The sequence below is a fragment of the Lepeophtheirus salmonis genome, chromosome 7, assembly GCF_016086655.4.
Source record: "Lepeophtheirus salmonis chromosome 7, UVic_Lsal_1.4, whole genome shotgun sequence".
NCBI classification, from domain to species: Eukaryota; Metazoa; Arthropoda; class Copepoda; order Siphonostomatoida; family Caligidae; genus Lepeophtheirus; species Lepeophtheirus salmonis.
This window is the reverse complement of record NC_052137.2, coordinates 10175946-10195701: the sequence shown is the minus strand read 5'-3', so window position 1 is coordinate 10195701 and position 19756 is coordinate 10175946. Positions and strand designations below refer to the sequence as shown.

The 19756-nt window shown below is 29.2% G+C and overlaps 1 long non-coding RNA gene across 1 annotated transcript; it reads left to right on the top strand.

Annotated features, from left to right (window-relative positions):
- Nucleotides 1–4888: 4888 nt before the first annotated feature.
- LOC139905980 (uncharacterized) lies at nucleotides 4889–6656 on the top strand. The gene is made up of 3 exons (XR_011781156.1): nucleotides 4889–5686; nucleotides 5742–5881; nucleotides 5944–6656. It is a non-coding gene; the product is annotated as an uncharacterized lncRNA (long non-coding RNA).
- Nucleotides 6657–19756: the final 13100 nt, after the last annotated feature.

The window sequence follows — 19756 nt, the reverse complement described above, 5'->3', positions numbered from 1 at the left end:
CATTTTGTTGATTTTTTAATAACTTAATTTCAAAATGTAATTAAGAAATAGAAATCATTAAAAATTTACTTTAAGCAACATCAAGATTTACTAAAACATTCCAATTGAAATTCAATATATAGACAATATATTTAAACAGATATTTGCCTTTTTAATTAAATGAAGCTTATATTATGAAATAATTGAATATAGATATGAGATATACAACAATAAGATGATATATCATAAATATAACTGAGAAATTATATCATAATAAATTTACAAAACTATTTGAGAAAAATGTTAGTTTGGGATCTATCATTTCTATGTATGCTTTCTACTTCATTACATACATTATGTAATATCATCAATATCAGTTATATCTATTGCATTATTATTTAGTTGTCAATTATTTGTATATAGAATGTTGATATTTAGACAGTGCATTAGAGGAAGTGGAAAATGAATTGATCAATATTATTGGATATAAACATAAAATGAGATTTTATCCATATTTTCTGTTAATATTTATAGTATTCATATAATCACTATAGCCGTAACAATATGTTGTTTCATTTTTTAACCAAGTAAAGTTAAAAAAATATATATTTCATCCACATTTAATATGACGGATTTAATTTAAATAAAAAACAATGAAAAAAAGTTAAAACTTTTTATGACAACTTTGATTGTATTTTCTCAACTAAATACAGAATCTTTTTTTTTTCCCAAAGCCTGTCATGCTTGTGACAAATTGCTTTCACTAGAATTTGGAAAATACATATAGTATATTTAGCATCATCCTTACGATTAAGTTTATCTCAATATGATGTTACATTTCTTGGCATTTAAAAATAGAAATAAAATTTATACCCATTAATGTATTTCAAAGATTTCAAATTGCAAAAGTCCAACCAAGTCAATGAGACAATATGACAAGGCTCTTAATTTTATTGATTGGACTGTGAGGAGGTATGCGAATGATTTGGGTAAGGCCTTTGATGTACAACTATATTGATTACTGTTTTCAATTGCTACCTAAGCTAACTGGGTAAAAACAGGCTGGAAAATGTTGACCTGGTTAAAAATAATGGTTTGGTTTGTCCACCTTTCTCCAAAGGCTGCTCACACCTCGACTATGCTATTGAAGCTTAGTTGAGAAAAGAGCCTGTGCTACCTCTCAACCAAATTTGGATTCTCTCAAGACCTCCGCCGAGTAGCAGTGGGCGTCCATGTTCGAGACCCTCATCAAGAAGTGCTGCAGTACCAATAGGCCCAGGTTGGAGGCCATGGTAGAACCTAAAGGACATTATTTTGAAAAATATTTATCAATAAAGAAGTCTTTGATAAAACCTCAATGCTGTACTCCTCACAAGTTTACCCTATTAGTCTGTTATAAAAAGTCCACGATTTACCTGGTACACTGTACTCATGATTGGCTCAGTTAGTATCTAATTATTTCCCTCTTTGACTCTTTATAACATTCCTGATATTTGAAACATTGTACATTAGTATGCTATTATCAAATTCCTTTGACATGATTAATGCATATAGAGTAGCTTACAAGTATAGTATATGATTAATAAAAGTCCTGAATATCATTAATTAGTTAATTATTGATGTGCATGTACTGTAAAGGTGGGAATAAGGCACTCTCTAGAGAGTTATAAAGTATTATTTACAAAATGTTTCTTCGATTTATAACTTTATTAGTACAGTAATCATGCAGTAATGTATGCAGTGAAATACAATTTTGATGGGGCATGTAAAATTTTTGTGGGGTTTATTTCCTCTAAGGCTCTTATTACCACGCAAACGTTTGGATAAGTATTGTTTTATTAGATTGGATTCAATTTTTCTTCTTTTATTCACTACTAAAATGCTAATTAATCTTTCCTAATTTAAAGTGGATTAGAAAATCATTTAATAAAATCCAATGTTTCTGTAATTTATTTTATAGCTGAAATGCTTTATTTATCCGTTTTTGATTATGTGCAATTCTTGGAATAGGAGTATTATCTTAATATCAAAGTTATACCTCTAATTACATAATATACATATATGGATTGACAGAAAGTATTTTAAAAAACAACTACTGGACGTTGTTTCTTTTTTTAATTAATTTCGTTTTCTACAAAAAAGAAACATATACCTCTTATTTTTTTTTTTTTTTTGAGAAACCGAGCTGTTTCCTAAATATACTGCATTTGGATAATAGTAAGTGCTCAAATGAAGTTCCCCAAGCTATACTGGAAGAGTAGCTAGGAACTACATACAGTTTGGGGACCCAAAACTTGCATTATCCTGACTAATTAACGAAAAATGTAATTTTTATGGAATCAAGAAAAGAAAACTCAAAACCAATTTATGATATGTTTTCATACTATATGTAGCTATATTTTTTATTTAATATGTCCTCGTTCAGAATTGACAGGGGCTCGGTAGCTCTTGACAATGAAGGCCTTGTTCATGTAGTACCACGCGTCACGATGGTAGCTTAGAGCAAATCCAAATTTGTATGAGAGGGGGAGAGACATTCTTTTCTATCACACTATAAACTGCAAATTCTAGGGGGTGGAGGAGGGACATATGGAGACAGACCATATATCACACACATTGACATATGTTCACAATTAATAACAGCATCGACACACCTGTGAACAGACTGTCAGCTCTTGAGGATGAAATCCCAGCCAATGCAAACTAGGATGTTATAATCGTAGCTGGAAGTGATTCCAAATTTGGATGAGAGATATGGCAAACATAATTCTCCAAGTACCCCAAGCTGAAAGAGAAGGGCGACATGGAGGCAGGCAAGAAGTCTTTAATATTTTTTTATTTTTTTGCATAACATTTTGGCTGTTGTCGCTTGAAAAGAGGAGGAAACTTCAGGATGTGGTTATGATGTTTAAAGTTATTAATGGACTGACTCATTGTTATATCAAGCCCAAAGTATGTAGTAAGGTGTAGAACACTAGGTTGTCTTCCGATTTTTACTTAGTTTAGCCATCTGCAAATACTAATTACCTCCAACATAGCTTTTTTGATCGAACTATACGGATATGGAACAGCCTCCCCGAAGAGGTGAGAAGAACGTCTTCACTTTGCAGGTTTGAGATACTTTTGAAAAATAATCCACATCTACTTTAATTCCACACCACAATATATCATTTAATTTTACCATATTATTTCATTACATTTTATCATATTGATTTATTATACTTTATCAATATTTGGCTTTTTTAGCCACTAGTCGAAACCAACCAAATAAATAAATAAGTTTTGGTTCTTTTTGGCTGTATGGGGCTCTAAATCGACATTTTTATGTTGTAAGTAGTGCAGATGGAGATACCAACGGCCTTTGTAGAATTATTGGTACTGACACGTGCACAGAGGACATGTCACATGTTTTACCTCTTTTGTTGTCGCTGCAAAATTTTTACAATCAGGGACATGGGATAAAAACAAAACTTGTTTATTTTTTGCTTCAGCTGACCTTTGATTGCATAATGAAATCTTGTAATTAAAAATAACAGGGAAAATCATAATTAAATACTACTACAAGTTTTGGGTTCTTACTCTGTATTTTTATCCATTACGTGAATTTGCTGTACTTTCAAAACTCAAATGTAACGACACCTCTTTATCATTTGCGTAAAGTATTTGAAATATTGTCATAAAATCTAAGGAACAAGAAAAAATTATACCTTAGTTTTAAAATATAGACTATAAATCTCAAAATTCCCAAAAGTAGAACAAATATATTGACTTTTTAATAAATATACAAAGAAGAGTTTTTGAACAAAGGTTCTACATATGTATGTATCCCTTTGAACTTTAATAAATTCAAAATAAATATACTTGGATATATGCATCATCCAAGTGTACTATCTACTTACATTTTTTTAAGTTTAAGATTTATGTTTAAAGTTAAGAGTTTACTTCATAAAAAATTTACAGTCAAAAAATAAAACAAAATTTCGAATGAAATGTATCATTTAAACAATCTTTGATGGAGTTTGGTTGTTTTTTGATCAATTAATACACATAGATATGGAAAAAGAGCTGTGCGAAATATTCAAAGACAACGTTTAATATGATTATGTTCAGAACAGACATTTTGAAAAATAACAATTGGCAAATATATAGTTACACTATAAAACATCAGCTCAGCTGATGAGATGTCCAGTTTTGAATGTGAATAAAAAGACCATTTAAGAACATCAGCATCTTATATACACCTTATAATTTGTATTTCGTGATGGCTTCAACGGTTCAATGATTGAATCAGTTTAATATACTCACAAGTTCGAACCATATTATTAAAAGGTAACTAAATACAATCACGTCATATAATTAATATAGAAGAAAAACAAAAACTCTACTCAATTATGTTTAAATTTAATTATAATTTTTCGGAGGGAATAGAAGGAATAATTTCCTCACTCCTCCTTGCATCCATCCAATTCATGGATAATGCACTCATTTTCAAGAAATATATAGTTTGAAATAAGCATTCCTTTTTACTATTTCTACGTCGCAAAGAAAACTCTTTGATTTCATCCGATTATGGCCATGGGCTGTGATTTAGTTAATTATTCAAGCAAGATTTTTTTTTATATTTGGGAATCTATCTCATGTATTCATAAGAAACGTTCGTTCGCCAAGAGGAATCCATATATGTATTTTCTTGCCTCAAGTTTAATGCTTCTTTGGAAATAGTTCATGGATGAGTTTCGACTTGCTTTCCTCATTCTAATTTAGATATTAATATCAAAGAAGATCAACCCTTGTAATCTGTATATTTAATGGACCAAGGACTTAAACACAAGAATAAGGAAGTGCTTACATCCTTTTGGATCAGGATCTTTCAAGGAAATATGAATATAGTATATTCATGAACAAAAAAAAATTAAAAAGCTAGAATTATTATTTCATTCCTGAAGAGAAAACATTTAAGTATAAACTAACCACTAGTACCTGGAAGCCAATGAGTAACACTAAAGATTGTTTGAAGAGTTATAAGTAAGGTTGATAATTTTGGTAAGAATACAAAAGCGTGCGATGAGAAGGGAAGAAATACTTATGGCATCATTGATTAAATAATAAAAAAACATCTTCTTCTATCAAGAACGTTATCATTCCCGCCTTTATTATTAAATATTAATATAATACAATTAGATGCTGATAGTAGATAGATAACTAAATAAAATGCCTAAAATAACGTCGCCTTCTGTCTGGATTTATGAAAATAGAGGCCCATTAATTTGGAAAATACTTACCGGATGAAAAACAGATGGCTTGTCGGATTTGTCGATATAAATGTGCCTTTAGTCCCCTGTCTAGAATTACACGCCACTCATTATCCTCGTCTTATTTTAAGAGTATGGATATTCAACTATAAAATCTTGTTAGCAATGAATACATCAAGTCAGACTTTAACTTTGATCTCACAAAGATGCTTGTTGCATGTAATATAACCTTATCTATTGCTAATCATTCTACGTTCAAAAAAATTATGGAGAAATACACGGGTAAATTCTGCCCTTCCCGAGGAACCATCATTAATTAATGAAGGATGTTGGTAATGATGTCATTTATAGAAATACCCCCATTGTAAATTGTGGAGTGAAGATCATTTTCAGCATGTTTAGAGTCATCCACACCGAATCACGAAATGGAACTATGAATTTTGTACCATATAAGAGTAAGTATTCTTTTTTTTTTTTTTAATTTAATCATAAAATATTATTCTATTTTAGCTAGAAATATCAAGAATTATGATACACAGCTCATTAAATGGTAAAAACAACTGCTTAAATGGTCACAACAAGGGGGGTAGTAGCTTTGGATGGTTCAAAACTAGTTTGTCTGACACTAGTTTCTTCACTTAAAAACCTGGGTATGATCATTAGGTTTTCCAATATTACATAGTCAATAAATATTACTTTCTTGTCACTTTAGGATTAGCTATGGTTGATAAGCCCCAAGAAATGGTGTTCAAAAAACTCACAAAAGGCAAAAACAGCTGCTTAAATTGTCACAACAACGGGGGTAGTTACATTGGGTGTAGCATTATAATTAGCAATTGTGCGTATCCTTAAATGATAATAGTATGTTGTTATACAAGCATAAGTAACAGGGAAAAAATATTTTTTGATACTCTTAATAAGGAGTAATATCGCCGGCCATTACTAGATAATTAGCATTTACTCTATATCTTTACAGTGCATTTAATTCTAACATTTTTTTTATTAGCATATTTATTGTCTAATTTTATGATTTTGACATTTACTTTATTATTGATAATGATTTAGATCTCATCGATAGAGATATATCTATCCTGTGCACAATTGTATATAGCACTTCCACATTAGGAAAAAAGGGTGATGATCTTTTTGATTAAACTCCACGTCTGGCTTGTGTTTAGCAACTTAAATTTATGACATATTTAACTGAATTCCGATGTTAGAATAAGAAAATATTTTTTGGATCAATCTATGATTTCAATATTCTGTATTTATAATTTATTGTTATTATTAGTTATATGATTACAATTGTTTAATTTTTGTATATTTAACATAAATGTATGATGGTTTATTTTTTAGTATGTAGATTATTTTAATTTAAGCCTCATTTTTAAACTTGGAACTTCAAATATATTTCGAAATACTCTACTTTATCGTTTCATTAGTTATTATTCTGAGAATATGGTTCATAATTAATTACAATTTCATGGAGTGTGACGTTTTCAAATCTCGTAGTATATCTTCATTCAACATTTTGCTAATAAATACTTTTGTTATACCCTCAAAAATCATAATAAAGCAGGCAGCTGATAATCGCATTAGTATTTTAAACAATAATACCATAAGTCTTTCTCCCCCTTCTCCTTGAACGCGTTTTTCTCTACAGAATTATCAACTTTAGTTATAAGTGTAAGTCCTTGTTGGACAAGGAGTATAACTGAGGCTTGAAAATTGAATAATTCCCTCCTACACCGATACAGAGTAGAGTTTGAGTGTACATATTTCCTTCATCACATACAACTTGTGGATAATGAAATAAAAACTCATGACAGTTAAGCTGGTCTCTTTCCAAACATTCTTCATTTTGTTAGGGTGACTACGTTAATTTTCGGTTTCTTATTTTTAATGATACCGACAGGTTATATTTTTAAATTTTAGTTGAACCTATCATAAAATTTATTGAATACACCACATTTCAACGCAACGGTATTTATCTTTGTGTGGATGGATACTTATTTGGAATTCATTTTGTAAGTTTTATAGGATGATAAAAGAGTTTAAAAGTTTAACAAACTTTAGAAACCATAAATTATTAATGAACTTATACTATTTTGAGCTCTATTGAGTGTAATATATTGGACACACATCACAGTACACCATCTTGGTTTGTGAAATCGAGAACTATTTCAAAATCAAGGCAGATGTTACAAAAATATATTAACGAGGATTGTTGCTCATTGGCCTGGATCTTCCTATGAGAATATAGTTTTCCATGATATTTAGTAGATTTAGTGATCTCAAAGATAAAAAGGTCATCTTTAATACTATCAAGACTTCAGTATTAAATCCCAAAAAAACTCCGAAAAAAAGTATACTACCAATCAAATAGTTACAGTGGGAGTTATTGAAAGACAATTTGTATCTTGGAGTAAGAATTCGTCTTGCAAAATGAATAAAAGGTCTTATTAAGATTTATTAATTACAGTTACAGTTGTTATAGTTCCTAATTTTGAAGTGTTGCAAAGACAACCAATTATCAATTTAAAATGAAGAAATAATGTGATATATAATATAAATTTATCACAACAGTTTTATAAATATAATTTTTTATTGCTTCACGAAATTAATTATTTCATTTCAGTTTTAATATTCAATTTTACATGCTTTTTATATCCAGTTATAAATTTTTTTCGGATTCCGTAAAAAGTTAAATTTTTTTAAGTGTATTCTTATCTGTTATGAATGTTGATTCCACAATTTTTTTGTTATGAAATATTTGTATCTTCTGTTTGCAAAAGTAACCAAACAATAAATAACCATAAAAATTGTTTTGTTTTAATTTCTTGTTAAAAAATGAAGATGAAATACTGGATCTTGTATTGAGAATGACGTCTTTATGAATGAAACACCGTTATAGATACAATCATATATTTTTTATAAGATTTTCATTTATAATTTTTAAGTAATAAAATAACATTATTCAAAAGTTTTTCCTTTAATTTTGTAATTGTAATTTTCAACAAATATTTGAGCAATTCAATAAACTAAACGTGTAAGATTATAATAAGTAACTCGAAATTTAAGAAATCTTGTCACTGGGGCAAATATTAACAAAAAACCAATTTAAAAGAAAAAATATGCATTTTGTCTATTCTTGAAAAAACAATTATGTTCCAACATTTTTTTACTCATTATATGTATAGTAACTTATTTTCAGAAATATGATATTGACTATATTATGTTAATTCCTCTTATTTTATATCACAAGCTTGTAAAAATTTAACTATAATTATTGAAGTCGTTCCCAAAAATGACTAGAGCTGTGTAACATTCAAAGATGTCTATATGTAACGATTGGGAGTGTTGATAGAAAATTTATGGGTCTGTTATTGAGGAAATCGATATTTTATCAACATTTGTTCAATTTTTGTATTGCCTTAAAAAAGTTTGAACTGCAATAAGTCAACAAAGACAAAAAGTTTGATAGATGTTTATTACAAATGTATAATTCAATTATGTAGTCTCTGCCATAAAAGCTTTAATAAAAAAAATAAAAAAATAGAAATGTAATCTTATGAAGCTTTTTGTTTGCATTTTCTAGGTGAAATTAGTTACTTTTTAAACAAAGTAAAGTTTTTATAAAATACAATGAACCCAAGTTGACTTTTAAAAAAATATAAGTTTTGGAAATTATACATCAATTTCCTTAAAAAGGGAGCAATGAGTTACATAGGGAAACCCAAATTTTAAAAATCCACAACTATTAACAAAAAGTTGAAGTTTTGGAGAAAAATATCCAAAATTCATAAGTGTTGACGAAAAACAAATTTTTTTGGAAAATCATTTCAAATATTTAATTTCTAATATATAAAAAAATTCAAATATTAATTTTTTTTGAGAAAAACTTCTAAAATACTTCTATATTCACAAAAAAATTTAATTAAATTTCAAATATTAAATTTTGTAGTAAAAAGAAAAAATTCCTTAATTTGGGGGAGGGGGCGGGGTTATTTTTCAATAAGTTAGAAAGGCAATAAATAGTTAAATACCAGTAATAAATGAGAATAGGAATCGCAAATAAGACATTATGTTACAGATACGGATTCCGATTCATCGTACCATCACTACACTTAACTACTCAATAAAATAATACTTATATTAATAATAATATCCATTCATATGTCGTGTTCTCTCTTCAAAAATGAAACAATATAATAAGAGTTTGGTAAACAAAAAATTATATGTTCGGATATTCTTAATAGCGCTCCCTAATAAATACAAACCAAATTCATATGAATATTCATTATATTCAAATCTTCACATTTACATAATAATTTATTTTCGATCTCATTTTTTCCATGGATCGTCTGGTTTCAGCTATATTTTAGATTATAGTATTTCTAGACTATTATTGCTCAAAGAAATTTTTCATCATTAAGTCCAAATTGAAGTACAAAAAATGAAACTGATGTAAGAAGGCCTTTTAGGATTATAAAAGTATTTTTATTGATTCTGTATTCTCTTCTGAACTCGAACAGTTGTGGATTTTGGTAATTTTGGGAATAGCCATGGATTTTTGAAATTTTATAAAAAAAAATACTATTTTGTGTAAATTTTATATATCCAAGGGTAATTTTTTTAAATTTTTCAATTAAAAAAAAGTAATTATTTTTGAAATACCAGGCCCCCCCCCCTAAATATAATCCTGTAAACGCCCCTGATAGCAAAATAGTATTTTTTAACAATTATTTAAAATATTTAAAAAGATTAGGAATTGGAATTGTCACCGTGAATTTTGACAAGAATTGCATCAGAATCGGCATCCGGATTTATTTTTTTTGCAATCGTACCGGAGAGTAACACTGAGGATTTCATGGAAAGTTATCCTCTATATTATTAAAGAATTATTTGTCTGTTAGACAAGGCCTTATTACCCTATGTAATGCTGAGTACTACTTGACTTGTCGGGACGTCTCCTTCATATGAGAAGTGTCTCAAAATGGAGAACATTGTTTCTAAATTCCAGGAAATACTTGGCGAAGCATAGAATTGAAATGATTTCAGTCGGAATTCGAGGCTCCGTTTTCACCTTAATTAATATTATGGACTCCCTTTCAGGTGGAGGCACACTACTAGCTACATTATAGTTTTTTTAAATCACAGTGTTGACGAATAGCGTCCAATCGAGGAGCGCTGTTTGTTTCGTCTTGACCTGCTTCTTTATCTTGATAATTTTTAATAGTAACTCATAAACAAACATAACAAAAATTATAAGGACAAGTGTATGCGTAATTATAAATATATTTTTTGTATGATGGCACTATTGTTGCCTCAATACTTTTCGAACTAAAATAGAAACAAAATGTCGATAAGGATATTACACATACACTAATACGTAGATACGTTTACTTTTACAATTTTTAGCTAATAATTTAAATGTAGGGATAAGTATAAATATTCAGTAAATATAATTAAATTAATAGGTAATAAAAACTATTATAAATTATGTTGAAAGGATTCATTAGTATATAAAACTTTTTCCCCATATTTTCTACAAATAATAAATTATAAAAATAAAATTCCTAAGCTAAAAAAACATAATATTTCCAACAAATGTAACGCTAGAAAATGTATCCATCAGGGGTTTCAAATACATACATGATTCCTTCAAATATTTTTTTTTTTTTTTACACAAGTAATTATCTCAATGATTTCTTCTGAAAGTTTAAAGCATGAGACAGGTACAAAAAGATTTTTCTTGAGTGTAAAGAAAAAATATATATTTTAAAGATGGCATGAGATTCTTAAAATATCAAGTTATTCACATTTCTCTAGAAAGCAAGATATCTGTTTTGGTTTAACACTATGAAAAATTAGAAAACTTTGAAATGAAAATATGCTCCTTTCTCTAATGGAGCCCCTTTTGAACTTTTTATAATCTAATTCAGCAAAATGATTCGACACAAATATAAGACAAAGATGAAGTCGAATTTACTGTTAAAGTAAAACACTCAGAAAAATTAAAAGTAGTGATGAACTATGGAGTGGTATGTATTTGAACTTTTTTGGAATTTCGATTACGCCTAATTAGGAAAAGTGGAGATAAACCTTGGCAAAAATGTTATTTTTCTACTATGTCATCTTGAAGTAGCTTCAATATTAGAAATGAGACAAAATTTATTTATTAACTCTGATATACATTTTTCTTACCTATAAAAACATTTATAATTTTTTTTCTCTTTGTGGTATTTTATGGAGCAAAAATTGGGAATGATATAAGATATTTTGATCTTTTCTCTGTAAAAATGTAATAAAAATGAATGCACCCTTTAGGTAGATCATAAAACTTTTTTTTTTCTTTTTCCCCTCCATATTATAATTGAATAAAAAATTTGTTTGGATACTTTTTATAGCTTAAAAAAAAATTATAGCAAAAATATTTTTTTTCAAAATAACTAAAAATGTCTTTTTAGTCTCTATATTAACTAGTAAAGAGATATATATATATAATTTGATCAACATGTGTGACCTCAAGATGAACTCATAAGATACGGATAAGAAGGATGATTTTCATATCATGTCACAATTTTTCCACCCAAGCCGTAATAAAAATTTGTAAGTTTACAAATCAAATAAGTGGTTTTTTTTTGCAAATGGTATATAAAAACTCCGATGCTCACCTTTTTATATATTTTTTTTTTGTAAAACAACTCATTATCACAAAGTTATAAAAATATCGGTAGTTAACCTTAAGAAAATTCTACATTAAAATCAAATCAATAGTACTGCTGAACATCAGATGGGTAACAAAAGAAATAATTACAATTACTAATATATTTTAGAAGAGAAACTTAACAGGTTTCTTTAGTCAAAATATTTTGTTTTGTCAAAAATATTAAAAAAATTATATCAAATCCTACATCATCAAAAATAATACAATTATAAACCCACAATTTAAATGCATAAAAAGTTTTTGTGGAAATATCTAAAAACATTGGCAAATAAGTTAATTAAATAGGGTGGTAAAGAAAATTATATAGTGGTCCGATTAGACATGCTATAGTTTTTGCACTATTATTTTTACTGGGACTTCAAAGTTCATTTTTTTATAAGGCAACGTGGCGTAGTGGACAATCCAATTTGTTTAGACTAGTTTCATGTTCACTCCTACAAAACGAAAAATATACATTATGAAAAATAATTACTGGGTAATATGAAGTAATTGTGTTAAAATAACTAAGACCAACCATAGGCAATACCCTCATCCCATCCTTGCATCGGAGTAAATGCCTCTCTTAGTGTACATATACTCACTAGAAACTGTATAACTTTGTTGTAGACTTTCTTTTATTTAAATAAAGGAACTGGTTATTCAAAATACTATAATTAAAAAAATAAAGCAATTACAGATTTAAAGCACTTAGTATAAAGTTTTGTTTTATAAATACATACTTTGAAAATAAAAAATTTAACCAATTGACAGATTTAATAAATAGCATATAAATAAGGCACTACCCACAAAGATATTAAAAAAACCAGTGTGCACAAAAATTAAAAAGTTGTAATAAAAATGGTAACAAAACTGAGAGAATTAAAAATATATCTAGTGGTGATCGACGGTCAAATAACTGAACGTATGGAAAACACTGCCTGGAAAATATGAGCTAACATGATACCGATCAAAATGTAGACAAACTTAGTATAGAAGAACTTACTGAATACAATTACATTTACACAGTTCCCCAAGGGAAGTAAGATGAGAGTATTCTAAAGGTTAAGAACGTTTAGAATCATTGTTCAATATTATTTATATATATATATTTTTTAAATTGCGTTCTTATTAAAATTATCAAAATATAGATAAAACACAGTAAAGTTTAAACAATAATAAAATACATCAAGAGAAATCGCGATAAAATTAATCATAAATAAACGTTATAGTTTATAATTAACCCCCTAGATCAAAGCCTAACCCTTCAATATTAACCACTTATGCTTTTTATAGGTTATATAAATATATACTTAAGTCTTAAAGAAGACAGACTTGACTCAACCATCACAATAAAGCATACATGTATAGAGGATCAGTAACATTTATTCGATTTCGTCTCCATTGGAACCTCTTCAAAAAGGATAGTACAACAATATTCTTAAAATCCCATACTTTCACAAAAAAATTAAAACGTTAAAATTTAAAACTAGGAATATTTAAAATAATATATCATTAAAATATACGAGTACATTAATATATTAATAATAAAATATTGAAATATTTTCTGTTTAGAGTATCGTAACCTCAAATATATCCATAATTATTTTTTTAAAAAAGTGTTTTTTTTAAAATAGGAAACTGTTTTACAGTAATTTTTTATGAATGCCCAATTCAATGTGTTTTCATTCTAGTGGTTTTTTTTTACTAAAATTCATTGATCCACCATTTTTCTCAACCCAAAAGCAACTGTATCATTGTAGATCTTTAAGGTCGAACTTTTTCTAGCACCTAAACTTTCATATCAAATTTCTTATGTCCTCTCGAATTGAAGTGTTCTCTAGTGGGTTCCAAACATGTATTGACTTATTTCATGTGATCACTTATTCGATCATTCAATCTTCTTTTGGTTTGGCCGACATATTGCTTTGAGTATTTCGTAAAACCAATCACGTAAACCAAATCTGTGGAATTGCAAGTAATCACATGATACATTTTCAATGCCGATGATTTGATAACCGAACCTGGTTGAACATACATATAAACAGGTTCTACATTCATTTTCAAAGTACTTTTTCTAATCCACTTCATTGACAGTGCGTGATGATCTACTTGTTATCTCCGGAAAAACTTCTCTCGACAAAGTAGATCCCTGTGATGTTATTTTTGCTTGTAAGCAATCATAGCTGGAAATATTCTTTCATTTCTTGGATCCAGCGTTAATGCTCTCCAATGATTGTGAAGTACGGATAAAATTTACTTGAGCTGTGGCGATCATTATAATTGTGACTTTATATTCCGATGTTGAAAAATTTATAGAAAAGTTTCCTATGAGGAAATTTATCAAATGCCTTCATGAAAGTAAACTATATTATAACGCAATCAAGATAACAGTTACTACGACTGACTTTAAGATCTCAAAATGAAATTAAATTTGAAACATACGACACATTATGACAGAATTCGTGGTGCTTGAGTGCTGAGAAAAAATATATTTATTTACTTAAAAGACAGTATAAGGTTCTTTGAATATCAAGTTATGAATATTTCTCCGGAAAATCATGAGGTTTCCACCAACCCTACTTCAATTTAAATCAACTTATAATCAACTAAGTATCATTTCCACTTATAAATCTAATTGGATGCAACTGGACTTAAAAAAATTATTTATTTAATTTGTAACTATTAGGAGATCGAGATATCATAAATATTTATTTATTTTCGACTCAATTGCACCAATTCAATTTATATTTTTGTCGGTTTAATTGCAGTGACGTCCAATTAGTTTTCTAATCTTTTAAGAGTACAACAAAGTTGGGAGCAGGTATATGTAGTCTACTAACACATTTAAGCTCAGCATCAATTGAATCTTGTCGATGTATTTAATGTCACTGAACCAATAAATGAAATGAAAAATCATTCTATCCTTACTCTTACAAAAGAATTTTATTAGTTAAAATTAAATAATCCTATTATTATTATTTTATTTTTTTTCAATTTTACTTACATATAAAATAATATATTACAAAGTATGAGATAAAATAGTATACTTTTTGATAACGACAAACTTTTCAAAGGAATAAAAAGGTGTACAACATTGAGACATTATCACATGTTATTTATTGATGTGTCTTTCTTTTTTTCAAAATAACTTCCTTTGGCTGCTAACAAGGATTCCAACCTGGACCCAAAGGCGCTGCAGCACTTCTTGATGAAGGCATCGGGCATGGTCACTCACTGCTGCTCAACGGAGGGCTTGAAATAGTTTCAAACTTCGGTGTGAGGGGTAGCAAAGTCTTTCTTTTCGACTAAACCACAAAGGGGTAGAGGGGGAACAGTATGGAGAGGAGGATGGCCAAATTGAGCCATTATGGTTTAGCCAAGTCAACCATTTTTGACCTCTCTTTAACTGATTGGCATTGGTTGCTGTTGAAAGCAGTTGCCGATGTCATCGTAAATAAAAGGCCTTCCCCAAATCACCCACATACATCCTAACAGTCCAATTACTGAGATTGAGAGCCTTGGAGCGCCGGCTCATCGACTTGGCCAGACTCATAAAAGACGTGATATCCACTTCTTCCATGATGCCAATTTTCGAATGTCTAACACTGACATCAACCCATTATGCTTCTAATGTTTGAAACAAGATACTGGGAGTATCCTCAGACTTTCCTGATCTCCTCGACTCTTGTAAGGGCTGGGGGCAAATCAGAAACCCTTTGCCTTTCGCTTCCAAACTGACAATTGATGATTTTTGAAAGTTTGTTTTTACTGTTTATGAACTAGAATAGTCCCGACATTCAATAATGCAAACTAGTATTTTAAAATATTCAATCTAAAAAGATCAAGATTGATTTAAAGTAAATTCCATAATTTTACCTCGCCTAAAATATATATACTCACTAAATTAATTGAATTTAAGTTTAAGATGACCTTATCACTAGAATGCCCCAAGGTAAACAGAAACTGAAGTTACATAAAGTACTTAGATAGAGGAATACAAGCATAGACAAAGGTGAATTTTAAACTAGATACATATTCGTCAAGGAGGGTCTAATTTTGCTATTAAATACTCCTTTAAATGGACGAAACGTCGTTTAATTCATCATCTATCATTCACCAGGTATACAAATTTTTTTAAATACTATATAATGTACAGAATAGATTATCATATATAACAATGATTTTTTTTTGTACCAGAATTGGTGTTTTGAACAATCATGAAGCTCTTCCTTATGACTAAATTTATGAAAAATTACTAAAATCATTCTAGCGATTAATTCTTTATCCTCTCCTACTTTCCTTTTAAATTTTGGGTTGATACTTAATAGTATTCATTTTGATGACATGGGATATAATGTGATTTTAAAAATAAGAATCACTATAAGTTCTACAAGTTTACAAAAACGATATTTTAAGCTCTTCTTCCAAATCTAGTAGTGAATACAATTAGTTTTTTCGTTACCCATTTACGCTTCGAATTTTTTGTACATTTTAACCCTTATTTGAGGTTTGAGACAACTTTTGAATACGAAAGAAATCAGTCATTACCATTTAAGAAAAGTAATTATTTTTACAATTGGATTTTAATTGCAAATATTGTATTATATTTCATGTAGAATCATTCACTCTCGAGAAAAGCAATTATAGGTTAAGAAACCACCATTTTTTTTTTAAATATTTATTTTAAAAAGAATTAACAACTTGGATTTTCAATTGTATTATGCTAAACAAAATCATTATAAAATGTTTAAAGTTGAAATCATTATAATCTGATTTACAAAATAATCGTTGTAAGAGCAGCCACAGTTAATTGATTTTAATGATTTTGATGTAGAATTTTCTCAAAATTAAGTTCTGAAATTAAAGTTTTTCATGACCAAAAAATAATTTTGATAATCATCTCTACACTTAACTTTTAGTGAGTGTTTTACTACAAAATTCAATTCAACTTTATTTTGTCTTTTATCTGTGCCTGACCTTTTCACTGATATAGGTTATGAAAAAATTCCATGGGAAAATTTTCTAATTTCCTTTATATTAAAGCAAAATAGATATCTTGCTTTTCTAAAGAAAAGTTAGTAACTTGATATTCCAAAAACCTCATACCATCTTTATATGTATATATATTAAGTAAATTTGCAGATAATTTGGCTGATGTGAAAAATTTGACAAAAACTTCACAGTAGCTGTTGTATTGTTAAGTTGCATTGATAAGTAAACATTACAATTACCCCATCTTACCTACGAATTGTCCATTTACAGAGTGCGATAGGGAAATTTCCCGGGGCATTAAATTTTTTTTTTTTTTTTTTTACGGTAATTAAGTTTTCAGGTGCCATTTCAATTAATTTTTGGATATTTGTGTGATTTTTTGTGCATTGTTTTGATTTGACCAAAATTAGACGAAAAATGAGTGAACAGGAATTAAAAAGGCAAAGGGTTTCGAATCTTTTAGACACAGATTTTGATTCAAAAAAGAATTTCAGACATTGGTGGGGTGACTGTGCGGGCAGTAAATTTCTTTCTCTAAAAATGACCCAGACGCAAACCTACCGTAATTGGGTCCAGGATTATAATTTCTCTCGAGCGAGCTATACGTTCACCTATATTGGCACTTTTTTGCTGATTGGTCGATTGACTACCTAGTTGGGAGGGGGGAAACTCATTAAATTCAAAATATTGAAATTTTCAATCGCCATATGATCAACATTTTAAATACAGGAATTTTGATTCCAAAAATTTTGAAAAATCAAATCAATCCATAAAAATGTAAGTAATCAGTAGGTTTGTGTCACTCCTTATTTTTTCGGACAAGTGTATTCTAGTCTTAGGACAAGTCCTATCATTCCTTGGAACATTCAGTACTAGATTTGATATATAAAGAGAAGAAAAAAAATAAGGTGGTGTCATCTAGGTGAGAACATTTTTAGCTTTAGCACTGATATGCAGAACTGAACTGGATGGGACTGAGACTGAACTTGACAGATCTACAGTCTTTAGTCCTAAATAAGAACCAACACAACATTATGGATAAGGATAAGAAATGTTTTGTTTAGCTTTTATAATATTGAAATGCATAAATATTAGAGGTCAGGATTTGGTAGAAAACGGCCATCCAAATTGAGAAATTTTTACGTTACCATTAACATTATAAAAAATTGTTATTCGTCTAAATTTAATCTCTTCCAATGCATAATTGAAATTTAAAGTATTTTCTAAAAAACATTTTGTCTATTCTAGTGGAACAAAATAACCCTTCCCCTCCCCGGGAGAAAAAAATACAATCTACATACACCCTTTGAGGGATTGATTGCCTTCTCCAGGGCTACAAACATTGAACAAACGAACAAGAAGCTCAAAATACAGGACTGAACATCGTTTTTTTGTTTTTTTTTATAAATATCATATAGGCTGAATTACGCACCGTGGGACGTTCCAAATTTTCATACATGTAACGGTTCCGTTGCAACCATTCTTGAGTACTTCAACCTAGAATATCAAAATAATGTTTTGTAATTTTCACACATCTCAAAATAATCTTTCAAAATTTCAAACCGATTGGTGCTGTACTTTTTGAGTAACAAAGCTTTAAAGTTAGAGGTTTTAATAATATGCAGTTAAAATTCAATATTTCCTTTGGTTTCCTTGGTCCACTGGGAAGGGGCGGCGGATAAATTTAACTTGCATTGGGCCCAACAGTTTATCTGTACAACCCTTGGGCTGGGGTTTACTATAGAAGGGTTCTTTGGTACCTAGAAATGGGAGAAAGTAGAGTTTAAACTGTATTTTGCCCATCACTTCACCTTACTACCTTAGTGTAGGGTTGTATTTTATGATATTATTAGGGTATCTTGGTGTTCAGATAGAGGATGATCGATAAATTTAACTTGCCTTCGGCTAAGCAGTTCACCTGTACAACCCATGGCTGGGGTGTACTAGAGCATATTAAAAGGATTCCTTGGTGCCCATAAATGCAATGGCGGTAGAGTTTAACCAGTATTTTGTCTCAGTGTTTCTCCTATACATTTTGGGAGGGTTTCTTGATGCTTACAGAAACAACTGCAAGACTACGAGTTCCGCATCTTACTCAGAACAAAGAAATTACTTCCTTATAGCTTAAAAGAAGAATGCCTCCATATTTGTATATTCATACTTATAAAACCACCATGAGAATAATTCTTAAAATTTTACAGTCTTTATTTTTTGTTTTATATTCAGCAGAAGAATACTTAATTAATTTTAATTTCTTAATTTTCTCGGCAACCTCGGGAAAACCTACTCTAGTGTAAATGAAATTTCAAATGATCAAATCAATGAGAAATTAAATTTTGCTATATCGTAGTGGTTAACTGTTTGTTCTTAAATCTCGGAGGAACCAATCATTTTGTATTCTTAAAAACATGATGAACTAACGAGGCTCGAGCAACTTATTTGAATACAGTGAAACTACCTTGGCTATTAATATGTCTAACCAAATTGAACATGAGTCTTCCTAAGGAATGAATTAACCCTATTCCCAATAACGAAGATAACATTGTGTTTATAGAATTGTAATTCAAAGCTGTCTAGAGGAGACAGTGTGATATTAGCTATTATTAACAAATCCAACCAAAAAATGTCAAAGGCTTGAACATCAACATCACTTATCGTAATACAAATTATAACTAGTTGAAAGCTAGAGGATTTAGAATTGGAGACAATTTCTCTTCATAATTGATCCAACATTTTACAACGATTATATAAATTTTGATATGAAAACATGGGATCCAACAGGAAATGATAAAATCACTTTCTTGAGTTGATGATAGAAACAAAC